Genomic DNA, 13,522 nt, shown 5'->3' with positions numbered 1-13,522 from the left:
GGAGTATTTGAACAACAGAAACATTTATCTTATTATTATACTAAGCCACGTCACCGTAAATCAGGCACAGATTAAACCTTGATTCTACGACCTTCTACTATTTCAAAATATATTTAATATTACACGTCTTAGCTGCACTATATGTATTTAAAGCTACAACCTTGTAATGAAACATCGATATAAGACAAGAACGAAGGATTGGCTACTGAACGAGAAATAAAAATGATTTACAATATCGCGCGTTAACGAGGCAACAAACAACGAAGAGATTAGAACTAGTCAGATAAATTAGTCGCGTAAATAGAACAACGACGAATTGGGTAGAAAAGGACAAATAAAGAATAATTTACAATAGAGCTCGTTATTAATGAACATGAAACACAATGACGAAGAGATTAGAACGAGTCACGTAAATATAAGGAGCGAAGAATCGGCTACAAAACAGGAAATAAAAAATAATTTACAATTCACGTTAATGAACGCATAAAACGAATAAAGGAGAGATAAGAAGTAACCGCGTATAAACATAACAGCGATGAATTGGATAAAAAACAAGGAATAAAAAATGATTTACGACAGTGTTCATTAATGTAGAAACAAATGACGAAGAGATTAGAAATATGTTAGTCACATAAATTTCTCTGTTCGTTCCAATCGCTTCTCTACGTTCTTTCCACCTGCATTTCCAAGACGGACGAACGAAGAAGAAAAATCGGACGAGGAGGCTTAAATATATTCAGCTACGTGTACACGTGAAACGTCTTTTGAGTCGAAGCTCAGGGTCGACCACACCGGATACGGGGACACAAAGTTTCGACTCTACCAATTCCACAGGCTAAAGGAATTTCGAAGGCCCTTTCGGGATAATGGGCCATGGGACCGAGGGTTCAGACCTGTTTGAACCCGGCTCTCTGAACTTAGGCTACAAATACCACTGGGCGCCAATATTTCGAAGTAAACTCGACCCTTACACTTCAGGTAGGTCGCACAACCTTTCGACCAAGCTTAGGCCCGTTCAACCACGAAATCGTAGACTTCGCCGATCAATGACCAAACTTTCCAAGAACTACGATTGTAAAGCTGTAAAATGTTTGAAAGCGAAGGAAAAATATCTACTTTATTACCAATACATATCTGTTCCTGCTAGAACGAATAATTTTTCATTGATCAGAAGGACTTGAAGAAAGTAGAATATCTACTTTGTCATCGATATTTATTTCACCATTAAATCGATGAATAGTTGTTTCTGTCGGAATGAATAATTTTTAATTAGCCAAAAAGGTGAGCTTGAACTTGAAGGAAGAACACTTTGTTATTAATCCGAGGAATATTTGTTTCTGTTAAAATGAATAGTTTTTAATTGGCCAAAAAGGTGAGGATGCTTGAACTTGAAGGAAGAACACTTTGTTATCAATTCGATGAATATTTCTTCCTGTTAAAATGAATAGTTTTTAATTGACCAAAAAACTTGAAAAGTTTGAACCTGAAGAAAGAAGATCTGCCTTGCCTTTGTCGATAATCTACTTTCTTATTGATCCAATGAATATTTCTTTGCCAGCATGAATATTATTTATCGATCAGGAAGCTGAAAATGTTATAACTCGAAGAAATGTCATCGATACCCATTTTATCATTAAACCGATGAATGATGTCGAAATGAATAATTTTTAATTGGCCAAAAAGGTGAAAATACTTGAACTTGAAGGAAGAAAACTTTGTTATTAATCCAATGAACATTTATTTCTGCTAGAACGAGTAATTTCTAATTCGTCAAAGAGTGGAAGATTGGTCGCTAATACTAAGAAACGCTTATTCCTGCAAAGCCGCCATCGATAAAAATTATCTGTCGAAGGAGAAATTCTGTTCGCACCGAGGATGAAAGAATGAAAAATAAACTACAAAAGAAGACACGGATATGGTAAAAAGTATTTATAAAAGGTATTTTTTTAACAGAGAAAAATTGACAAAAAGATGACAAATGACAGTTTCTTCCATCCGTGGTATATCTACAATTGTTATCTGCTTTGTTGTAACATTCAAGGCTAATGTTTCTAAAAATGTATCGTCGTTTCTGAACAAGGGAAAAAATGTGCTATACTTGAAATCGATTTTCGCTATTCCAAGGGAGAAATCAAAGTTCGCCTGCGGAGAAGAGGTCGTCTCCTTTTAAAGGGTCATGAGGTCACATTAAAGTCGAGCTCGTGTTACGCACACCCTTTTCGTCCTATCTACGCACACGTAGCTTAAAAATGCGGACGAGTCGGAATAAGGTCGACTTCAGCAAACAAGTGCAACCCTCGGTGACAATAGAATCCTTTAAGACCGCGGTTAAGCCACCTTGCACCTACAAAACGGGGTACAAAGGCTTCCGTAACTAGCTAAAAAGCCAGACGCCTTTTCTTTCAAGTACAATGCTTTGACCCCGTACGTTGCTCGGTTCACCGATAGAGTCAGTCGATTCACCAGCACAACCATCGCACGCACAACCATCGTGTTAGCGTTGTATTCGATAACTGTATGGATTATCGACACGTATATTAGCGTGCCAGTGTTAGGAGATTGTTTTAATCAACTAGTTGATCCAACGTGTCATGATTGTTTTCACCGAACATTCAGTGACTGTACATTCGAGTGTAATTTGTGTTAAAGTTTAGTATAACGTAGAGACTTATCATTTGTTATGATGAAATTGTAATCAAGTTCGTACTAATATGGTTAGAAAGTATATTACGAGTGAAACGATAAACTGTTTTTTCGTTTCTATGAAATTTGATATATTACAAAGGACATGGTAATTGTGTCGTTGCTGCGTTTTTATAAATTTATAAAACTGCTTAGGCAATTGTGAAACATCTTTTAGCATATTACAAAGTTAAGTCGCCAGATATATGAAATATTCGTCAGAGTGCAGCTGTGTAATATTTATGATAAAAGTTTTATTTGCCTGCAATGTTTCCATTTTAACAGAAATAAGGATCGAAATATGACATCCCTTCGTGGGTGGGACATGCAACATTAACAACAGAAAGTTCTGCATCTCTCCCCGTAGTAACATTCATACGCAGGTTTCGTAAAAGCTGAATGAAATTCCATTATACGCTTCGGGCTAATCTTCAATTACCCGCCATCCTTTTCGCTACTTAAATAATTTATCAAAAGGCAAGCTATAGAATATGTCTTTTGGAAAATGTATAAAATACAGGAAATTTATAAAAACCAGATCTCTCGGATTTGTCCTACGGCCACCAAGTTCAAAGCTTTGTGGTTTCGCTGGTAAGAATACAATTATTTAAATTAATCAAACCGTGAACTCCTCGGTTAACGAAATCCTGTCTAGAGAGTAGGAAATACTTTTTACTCGAGTCGCGAGTATTTCGTGAATCGTAACTCGACACTTTCTAATTAATAAACAAAGAGACACGAAGACATCGCAAATTAATTTTCACTACTTGGAGAAGCTGAAGGAGGATTTTTCATCGCTTCATCCAGATACCACACCACGCCATACTTTGGATATCGTAGGCATTTTGCTGTTGTATCTTTGAATTTCCCACGAATATATAAACGATTATTCAAAGAAATTCAAAATATACAAAGGACGTTAATTTGGTCTTGTCGTATAAGCAGGTCAACAGGCGTAGCATTATTTGCACTGCGTGACAGCATTAAAAATGCAAAAAGATGGACTTGGCCTCGCCACGTCCAGTCGACGAGAGGAAATTATCATGAACGTTGCGTCAGTGTCGGATCAAAGTTCGAATTTCCACCATCGAATAACAGATCGAACTGTCTTCGATTCGTTCGCGTAAACTCTGCAAGCAAATACAGGCGCATTAGCAATTAACGTCGCGATATAACGCCAGCGCAACACATAAGCCTTCGGGTTAATTAGGTGAATATCGAATTCAGCTGCACACGCGTCTGTCAAAATTCCTCTTACATAAACTCCAACTGTACGTTTTCGTGGAGACAGAAATTTCGCCAGCGGAAGCCCCAAGCTAAACTACCGTATGGCGCAAACAGTGCAGCGGGGCTAAGATTTAATTCGCCGAAAGCGCGGAGGTGCGGGTCATTAACGTAATGGTAAAATCATCCGCGGATCCCCGCTTAATCTTTCCAGTTGTAAAATCCTCACGTTCCTCGTCATCGATGTAACGCTGCAGAACGACCGCCAGAGACATCGTAGAACATCATCGCGAACTGTCGACGTCCCGTGGCGGAACGACGAGGACGAGAATTCTCTGCCTCGTCGCATCGTCCGAGTGCATCGGAACGTCCACTTAAAAATAGAACGCGCGGTCTTGATTCAATTTCAGAAGCCCGAATTACATCTGCCCGGATAAATTTGCGGTCGATCCGTTCTCGAAATCAATTAATAACGATCCCACCAAGTCATCCTGCGAAATATATCGCCGCAAAATCGTGATTAGCTTCGGTTAATAATCCACGGCCATTATGTATTTAATCCTCTGCTCGAGATAGTTCAAAGAATTATTAACCCGCGTATGGGTGTCGCTTGATAAATTATCGAGCATTTTACAGCGTAATGTAATAAATAAAACAAAGTATTTAACTGGTAGATAGGCAGGACGGCGAGTATATTCGTCATTCGCCGTATCGATCTGTTTTCGACGTAATAATTTCTTCATTCGAGGATTCATAATATTTTTAGGTATTTCTGTTAACGATAAATCACGTCATGGTTAAATGTGGAAAGGGTAAATTGACTTAAGTGAAATTGATTTATCTTTCTTACTTTTTTGTTTCGTGATTATGCAAGTTTCTAATTAAGGAATAATCTGGTTAATAGGTTAAGAGAAGAAAAATATTTCCTTCCGCGAAATTTCCAATTAACTTGAAGATTTTGATATTTGAACTTATTTAGTAAAAACGGGGGGGGGGAGGGGAAAGCGCGATAACGTGAATCGAGCGACGCCTGTGTTTCCAAAAATGGCCAATTTTCACCTTCCGCCTCAACCTCGAATCGAAATCCAATGACGAATTTCGATAACGTTCAAACAGCACTATAATTCCGTGAGAGTAAAAGAGAATCCATTTCGTATAATTTTACGTGTAAACTGTAATATACTATAATATTGCCTTTCGTATATAAAATATATATGAACACGTTGTTCGTATTCCATTATCGTGCACGTATATCGTTTGTATAGAGCGACATAAAGGTAAAAAGATATTTTCTATTCGAACGTTATAACGTTAATTAATTAAAATGTCACTATACTATATTTTTAAGAATCCATGATATTCGCCGAGAAAATTATTTCCGTTTCACGAAGCTGGTTGCCTGTGAAAATGTGCGCCGGTATTTATACGGCGACCCGAGTTTACCAGGCAACGTACAACACCTCAGACGAATGGAGAGGAGAAATGCGCGCGGCTGCAGCGAAAAACACTGCAAGGACGCACGCCGGATGCTCATCCGTACATGCTGGCCGACATTCAACAAGTGACTGACACTGATGTCGCGCGAACGATATCCTACATCCTCTACCCTACGAACCGACAGGGTTGCATCGACAGGAACGCGGAGCGGGGTCGATCGTTTTTCCCCGAAAGGTCAAGAACGAATGAAAAAAAAGTTGTGTTCTTTCGCTATTTCTATGCGCCGGCCCGCCAAACGAACAGAATAACGAGCGCACTAAAATACTTGAAATAGCCGGCGTTGAACCGCATAGTCGCGTAACCTCAATATCAGCAACAGTAAAACAACTTTTAGACGTTCCTCGTAAAATGTAATAGAACGCTTCGAAATCGTTTAATAACCCCTTCCCGATTGTGAACTCGATTAAAAAGTCCGCTTTCGTACAAAACATGCAAAATCACACAAGATTGTTCGGGGCAGATGTTAATTAACGACGTGAAAAGAACGTACTCATATATTCGTAGGGAAGAAAAAAATGAAATTCGAATGTCTGTCGTTGTTGTGGTTCTTGTTATTAATTCGGTGAATATGGTTGGATGTACGATTATCGAAAAAAAAAAAAAAAGGAAGGGAGAAAGAATGAAATCCGTAGCGGATTTCAATAACAATCAAAACACGGACGTAACAAACGAGATGCGACGGGTTTAATAATTTACCAATTGAAAGTGCAATTACTCACCGTGCTCGCCGATAATTTCAAGTGACTGAAGGGCCCGTGAGACATACGGAGTGTATCTCAAGGGTTAATTCTGGCCGGTATACCGTTGCCGAGATTTCCAGCCGATCAATCATTGACTCGTTACGCCAATGCAGCCACCTATAAAGCCACCAAAAATTAACGTGAAGCGATAATTGCCGCACCTATTCCTCGAAATATGTATACGCGATCAGCCTTGTTCATGCCTCTCCGCGATCTCTGCACTTACGGGTGAGTTCGTGCATATCGGCGTGAACGCCGTGAAACTGCGTCGTTACTTTCCGGTTATGACTCAAATAATTAATAAAACTAAATTTTCATTCTACCTAATTAAATTCAAATTTCATTACGCTGAAAGTTTCGTTTGAACACGGACAACGTGCCTCCCATTCTAGCAACGTCTAGTAACGCGGATTAACCTAAATGCCATATTTTTTCGTTTACTAGTTCAAGTATGAAATAACTTTTACTTTTTCTTGCATGCGTTTCTTAATACTGTACATAAATTTCATTGAATGAATATATACATCGACTATAATTTCATTACAGACGCATAATGATACTGATCGACGTCATGAAATAAATAAATATATATGTGTGTATAATGCGATAAAGAGAAAGAGGCAAACACAATGGCACGTTCGAAATAAACGATTAGCTACGGAATTTTCTGACGATAAATTCAAGTTCATTACGTATTAAATAAAAAATACGTTTATTTAATAATCACCGTAAGAAGCTTTATATTAAAAAATTAAGATCCAATTCATGTATTAAAAATAAGAAGATAATGTATCTGATTATTATCGTAATAAAGATAAACTAATGGTTATGCACAGCAAGTAAGCATGTACGCTATTCTATTGATTGTTATTGTTTAAAATGAAACGACTTTATATAGTGTTAATTGTAAAAAGTAGATTAACACAAAGATGAAATACATTTGATATAATCATCGGTCGTTTTTAAAATATATATATCTACACAGAATAAGAACATGTATGGTAGGTACGCGGTATTTATAATTAACGATCGAACAACATACTCGCCATCAGTAGTTCTCTGTGTTCGTTAATGTACGCTGATTTCCGCTGTAACTTCTTTATCTAACCTTCAAACCGGTTGGCCATCGTTCATCGTTATGTTGAAAAATTGCATAGTCGAATTGATTAACGAAGAAGAACAAAGCTGCTACGACAAATACAAGTTCTTCTCAAACTGTTCAATTAGACATATCGAATCGAATATCGAGAATTATATTACAATTAACCTAACCTCGAAACGCATTCATTTACTCCTGCGCACCATCGACCATCAGACGATGGCGCTGTTTCTGCAATTCTTGACAAGCACATATATATTTCTTCCGCGTCGCCACAATTTCGAAATTGTACGTTTTCTTTGTCGCTTGAATCAACGTACGGCGCAAATTGAGGATGTTCAAGGAACTTTGAAAAATATCGCTTCATAATTATATCTTTGGAACGCAGCTTTCGATTCTCGAACTCGCTTTGTATATCGAACGATATCATTGGTGGAGTTCAGGTAATGGCGGCGCTCGCTGCACGGGGCCCATAGGCGCGTAAATATCAGCACGGATGAGCGCCAACGAGCAAAGTAAAGAACTGGCTTTACTCTCTACTCATCTCGAAACAGAAGAGAAAGAGGGATAGAGAAGGAAACTAGTGACAAAGAACGAAAAAGAGGGGCTAGCAAATAGAAAAAGAGAAAATCGAGGGGCCGTCATAATTCCTTGAATTGAACGGCGGGTTATTCTCCACCAAGGTTACACCGACGTAGAGGTTGAACGAAGCAAGCGGGCCAAGCAAGCAGGCTAGCAACCTAGCAGGCAGACTAGCATGCAAGCAAGTAAGTAAACGAGCAAGGCAGTCAGGCAAGCCAGGCAAGCAGACAGGCAAGTTGGCTGGCAGTGAGACGCAGAGAGAAAAGCGAAAGAGGGGGCACATGACGAGTAGGATGAGAAGAGGTTGGGTAAGAGAGGAAGGAGGAAGGTAGGGAATCGATAGAACGACAAGGACGGTGCGCGAGTATATACCGCAGCACGGCAGCATCAGGCGTCGTCGGCGGTATATGGAGTTGGATCAGACGGGTGGAGAGAGAGGAGGGTAAAAACGTTTCGAGGCGTCCCTGTCTGGCGGCGCCACCGTTGCGTCGCTGTAGAAACGTGGTACCAATGCTGGTGATGGTATATGTGTGTGAGTTAGCGGTAACGATATAGAATAAGGGAATGTTAGTGGTAGTAGGAGTACGGTGGGGGAAACGTCAGGCTGGCAGGCTCGTGGGAGAGAGAAGTGAACGGCGGACAACGAGAGCTCATGGGGCGACAAGGAAGGGGATTGGTCGAAGCGTCGGTACGACTGGGGGGAGGAAGGAGGGCAACACGATCAGGTCGGCAGGCGGGTGAGAGAAGGAAGAATAGAGAGAGAAGGGGAGAGAGAGAGAGATGGAGGAAGAAACGTTGATGTCGAGCAGCGAGGTGAGCGAAACAGAATGAGGAGGGGAGTGGACGGGCGGTTGGTCGACAGCATGGGAGAGGGTCAGAGGGGTAAGGGGAGGTAGAGCCGACTTTATGCAGCTGCGGGACGATAACAACGATGGGCTACAGGACCGCCGCTATAGCTGGGGAAATGCCAAATGGGCTACAGGACTGTGCCGGCCTAGCTGTACGTTCGCTCGCTCGTAGTGGCATGGCGGACGGGCGGTAGAGAGAAGCAGGCAGGAAAGGCGGGAAGGAGAAAGGGATTTCAAGCGGTCGTCTCTTCTCGTCTGCCTCTGCGCTCTACCTACCTATGTATACCTACCTACCTACCCGGCCCGGGTGCTCTCTCCGGGTACTCTTCTCTCCACTGCCTGGAACGTACCGTCCTGGCCATACCTAACCTCTACTGTTTTCTGCGGCTAGCGCCCTTGCTGATGTTCCTCAACATCGGAGCACGTAGCCGCTTACGCAGACTTCGATGTCATTCATCTTGAGCGAGGTCGATTATTGTTCTCTTTCGGGTACCTTATGTCCGCACGAGTATGATGTCACGCAGTACTTAGGAGCACAGCAGCCTCTGTTAAAAACCATAGAAAAACGTTGAAAATTATTTCTCTTCACTTAATTGGTTGAATTTGTCAAAAATTTTATATTAGTTTATAATAAGTTTAATTGTTCGAAAATGGACAACCTTTTCGAACGAATACGTATAACTTTTTGAAACAAAATATCTGTGCCAATGTTCAGACTAAGGTTATGTAGAGTACGTACTAATATTTTGCTATGTATGTTTTATATCGTTGAAATGGGAGTAATTTTCCTCTTCATTTAAAAGAAACGACATTCGTTACTTAAAATAAAATTTCTCTTATAATTAGTAATTAGTAATACCAACGAAATTTTAGAATCGTATAATAAACGTTATATTAATAAACACCAAGAGAAGTTGAGTTCACGGTTTTATAAAGCATATTATGACTTCTATGTAGCACAAAGAATACAAGCAATAACGTAGATGGTACGTGAGGAATGGGGGAATTGTATATACATATACAAGTGAAACGAGAGTGTATTCTTTATATATATGTTTTATATATACACATATATATATATATAAAGAATACACGACCCGTAAAAATCCATATTTAAAACACCAGGACTTCACCTTCATGAGAGAAATTAATAATTCGTCCCTTTTCTTTTTTTGCTTCACAGTTTTATACCAGCCTGTCCAGAGTTCTATCTGGGAAATTTAGATTTCGTTGGAATTTCAAAAAACCATCCGAATCGATAATTCACTGTTAGAGACGAAAGACTAATTTTTTCAAATGATCGTACCTAATTCACTCATCGTTGCCAGGCACGAGAAAAAGTAACGTTCGATTAATGCAATACAAGAGAAATCTAACTTTATCATGTGTTTGAATTTGCCGCTGATTGCTGTAGGTGGATATATAGAGGCGCGAGAACAGCATGCTTTCGACAATCGTCAACGAGATACGTCGGTCCACGCAATGACGTCAGAGGCTGGTCCAATCCTGTCGAATACGTCCGTGGCCCGATCTCACCCTATTGAGCGAGAGAGAAAGGAAGATGCGGTGTATACGTATATAAGGTAAGCTAGACAGAGATGGAATGGCAGGTATATAGATATCGACAGGGAGGAAAGAGACAGAGAAAGAGAGTCGCAGAGGGACGCAAGAGCCAGCAAATAAGAGCACAGTCCGACAAATAGAAGGAGAAGACAGTTCGAGTTCCGCTCTCCTGCTCTTACGAGACGTTGTGCACGCTGATTCAAGCCTTGCGATATTGTTGCCAGAATTGTTCGTTATAATTTACAATGTTCAGAATATTCCTGATGTGATCGTTCAGACGAATCCTGATTTTCTATGACATATGACACGCTCGAGCACAAATACATATAAGTATTTTTCATACATGACAAATTATTTTTCATGCAAAAGAACGAAAGAGGTTATGCGACAATGATTGAGAGAAGAAAGTATTAAAACACCTACATATTTTCTATTCTATTCAAATGTCTAAACTAGAAGTTTATTAAATGTTATAGCTTTAACAGACACGATTGATAACGTAAAATAATTTTAACTGTGTTTTATATTTTTACCGTTCACAAATTACGAAAGAGATTCAATGCTAGCTTGATGTTAGAGTTAGAATTTAAAATTTCCAGTAAAAATCCCGTCTTTCGAACTTCATTGCATATTTATCGACTAGCAGTAATAAATGGACTTACAAATTAGTTCTCTCTACAAAATTGTTTATTGCCACTGCGAACTAAAACGGTCAATTACTAAAAGACAGATACGTGCATACTCAAACAGAAAACGATACAAGTGTTTCATTCGAAAATTAAACGTGTGAAGTTATTAGCAATAAATTATGATAGTAAAATAAAATTATTAATGCGCACCTCATGTACACATGATATTTCCAAAAGTTTTGTATTATTATTGAAATTATTGAACTTAATTGTCGAAATTAAAAATTTAGTATCTGTTTTTTTGGTATTATAGTAATACCGTGTTTATGAAATGAGATATTATTTCATTTTTCAAATTATTAATTAGAGGTTAGTAAAATATTCAAATTTGCAGTAACCTCAATATTATAAATTCAATATTGAATTCAAAACTTTCAATAAAGCCTTCATATGTTTAAAATACTTGTATATCATAAAAATTAGGCATTATTATATAAACTTTTAGAGAGCTTTAGAAAGGGAGATTTAGAAAAGTTTTCTACATTTTATTATTTGAATGTTTTTTTATGTGATTAATAACTCCATATTTAACATTATTATATCTTTTCCAAACTACAAATATAAATAAAAACATATAGTATAACACGAATTGCAATATTTATTATATAAACGAAGTTGAAATAATTTTAAATATAGAATAAATATAATCATTGGGAAAACTGATAAATATAATGTTAATTTTAATATTAATGAGTACATAAATGCAAAGACATAATAAATTGTTAAAAAGTATATTATAATATAAATTAATAAAAATTTCATGGTTCGTAGATTGATTAAACTCAACATAAAATTAAAATCTATAAATATACGAAATTAGCAATTATATGTATATACATATAATGTAAAACTTATTGTAACAATATATACTATTATTAGCTAAAGAAAATAACGATAAACTATTAAGATTGCTAAAAAAACATTGCTAATTTATGTTGTATTTAAATTATACATAAAAATTTATTTTTAATAATAATAATAATGCACGTTTAGTTTTTTTGTTTCGTCAATTAAGATCAATAATTTCTATAATAATGTAATTAAAGAAGTATTCTTAGTGAGCATATACATATGTATATATAAAACACAAGGGAGCAGTGAGAAAGTAGGTTTGGCATAGCCTACGAATAGGAATTTCTGATGTTCTAAAAGAAGCTTACATAAATATTGAAATCCGAAATATTTATCTAAATATCTTTGTGTGTTACACAAAAAAATGGGAATAATAAAAATTAAACGCACATTACGTGCAAAAATGAAAGTAAATATTATTTTACATAAGAGTTTAAACTCCAGTTATAAGCTTAGTTCGAATTGCAGTCGCTAGGCAGCGCATGCGCATATACATCTATCTTTTCCACTGAAAGTTTTTATGTAAAGGGAAAATTGAAATTTGACGTATAAAAATCAAAATATTCTATCTTGAGTTACTAACCGCTGACAGTACTAATAGTGTATAATTATTTGCAACAGAATTCTTTCTCACATTACATATTATGTTGGAAAAGTACGAAAATAATTATATACAATATCGATTAATACATTAACACATACATATATAGGTAACTATATTAATAAAGGAACAAAATTGTATTAAATCGTTATGTTACTACTTACAACTTATTTTCTGAAAATGAACGAACATTTTCCTTTTCCTCGCTGTTATACCGTTCAGCAATTTAATAAATATTAATTAATCAATGAAATTAATCTTTTCCAAACTTCAACATATTCACTTTTATACAGGTCATAATGTTCAAACAATCTACACTAAACCAGACATTAAAATAATTTAGAAATATACTTATTTCGTGGGTAATCAATTGCAATTATTGTTGATTAATTTTAAAATACTGCACATAAGAACTTAGTATAAAATGTTGTAAACCAAGCATATAATTTCAACTTATTAATTTTTTAAAAATTGTATACTGATACAGATTTGTAAAATTTATGCAGGTACTAAAACAGTGTCAGCAGTGCCATCTGTTGATACCATAAAAAAGTATAACGGTTATAGAAAGAGTCGATAATTTAAATTTATACGTATCTTTTTACTCTATACATATTTATTAAAATTAAATCCATAAATAGAATTAAGAAATATGAAAAAGATAATAAACAGTAAAAAGGATATAAATTATTTATCAATTATTAATGAAATTAAAAAAATATTTTTTAAATTACTTATTTTTAATAATAATAAAATTTAGAAATCACTTTAACCAATTTTTTTATATTGTACACATCACTGTAAAACGAAAATAAAATATTTAGACGCTATACCTTTAGAGATAAAAAATACTGCAGAATTTTATTAAGGTTCAGATGAGGAAATATATCAGGGGATATGTAAAAACACTGAAAACGAATTTTCATTATTTTATTTAAAAAGACATTCGTCGTACAATATATGTATAACAATTCATCTTTGGTATAGACTATCTAACACAGAAACGCGTAAATTTTAATCAAAATCTCTATGCTTCTATCGACGAAGCATGTACAAAAAACCTTTATTTTAAAAAACCGTCTAAAAATTCACTTCACCATATTATGAGTATTATGATATTTGTCAACACTTAGAATCACGTCTCA

The 13,522-nt window shown here is 36.5% G+C and overlaps 1 long non-coding RNA gene across 1 annotated transcript; it reads left to right on the top strand.

Moving 5' to 3' along the window:
* Positions 1-9,436: 9,436 nt before the first annotated feature.
* Positions 9,437-10,721, top strand: LOC117166027 (uncharacterized). Its single transcript, XR_004466143.2, has 2 exons — positions 9,437-10,012; positions 10,087-10,721. It is a non-coding gene; the product is annotated as an uncharacterized LOC117166027 (long non-coding RNA).
* Positions 10,722-13,522: the final 2,801 nt, after the last annotated feature.

This window comes from Bombus vancouverensis, chromosome 17 (genome assembly GCF_051014615.1).
Source record: "Bombus vancouverensis nearcticus chromosome 17, iyBomVanc1_principal, whole genome shotgun sequence".
Classification (NCBI taxonomy): Eukaryota; Metazoa; Arthropoda; class Insecta; order Hymenoptera; family Apidae; genus Bombus; species Bombus vancouverensis.
Note: the sequence above shows the minus strand (reverse complement) of the source record. Positions and strands in the feature narration are given on the sequence as shown.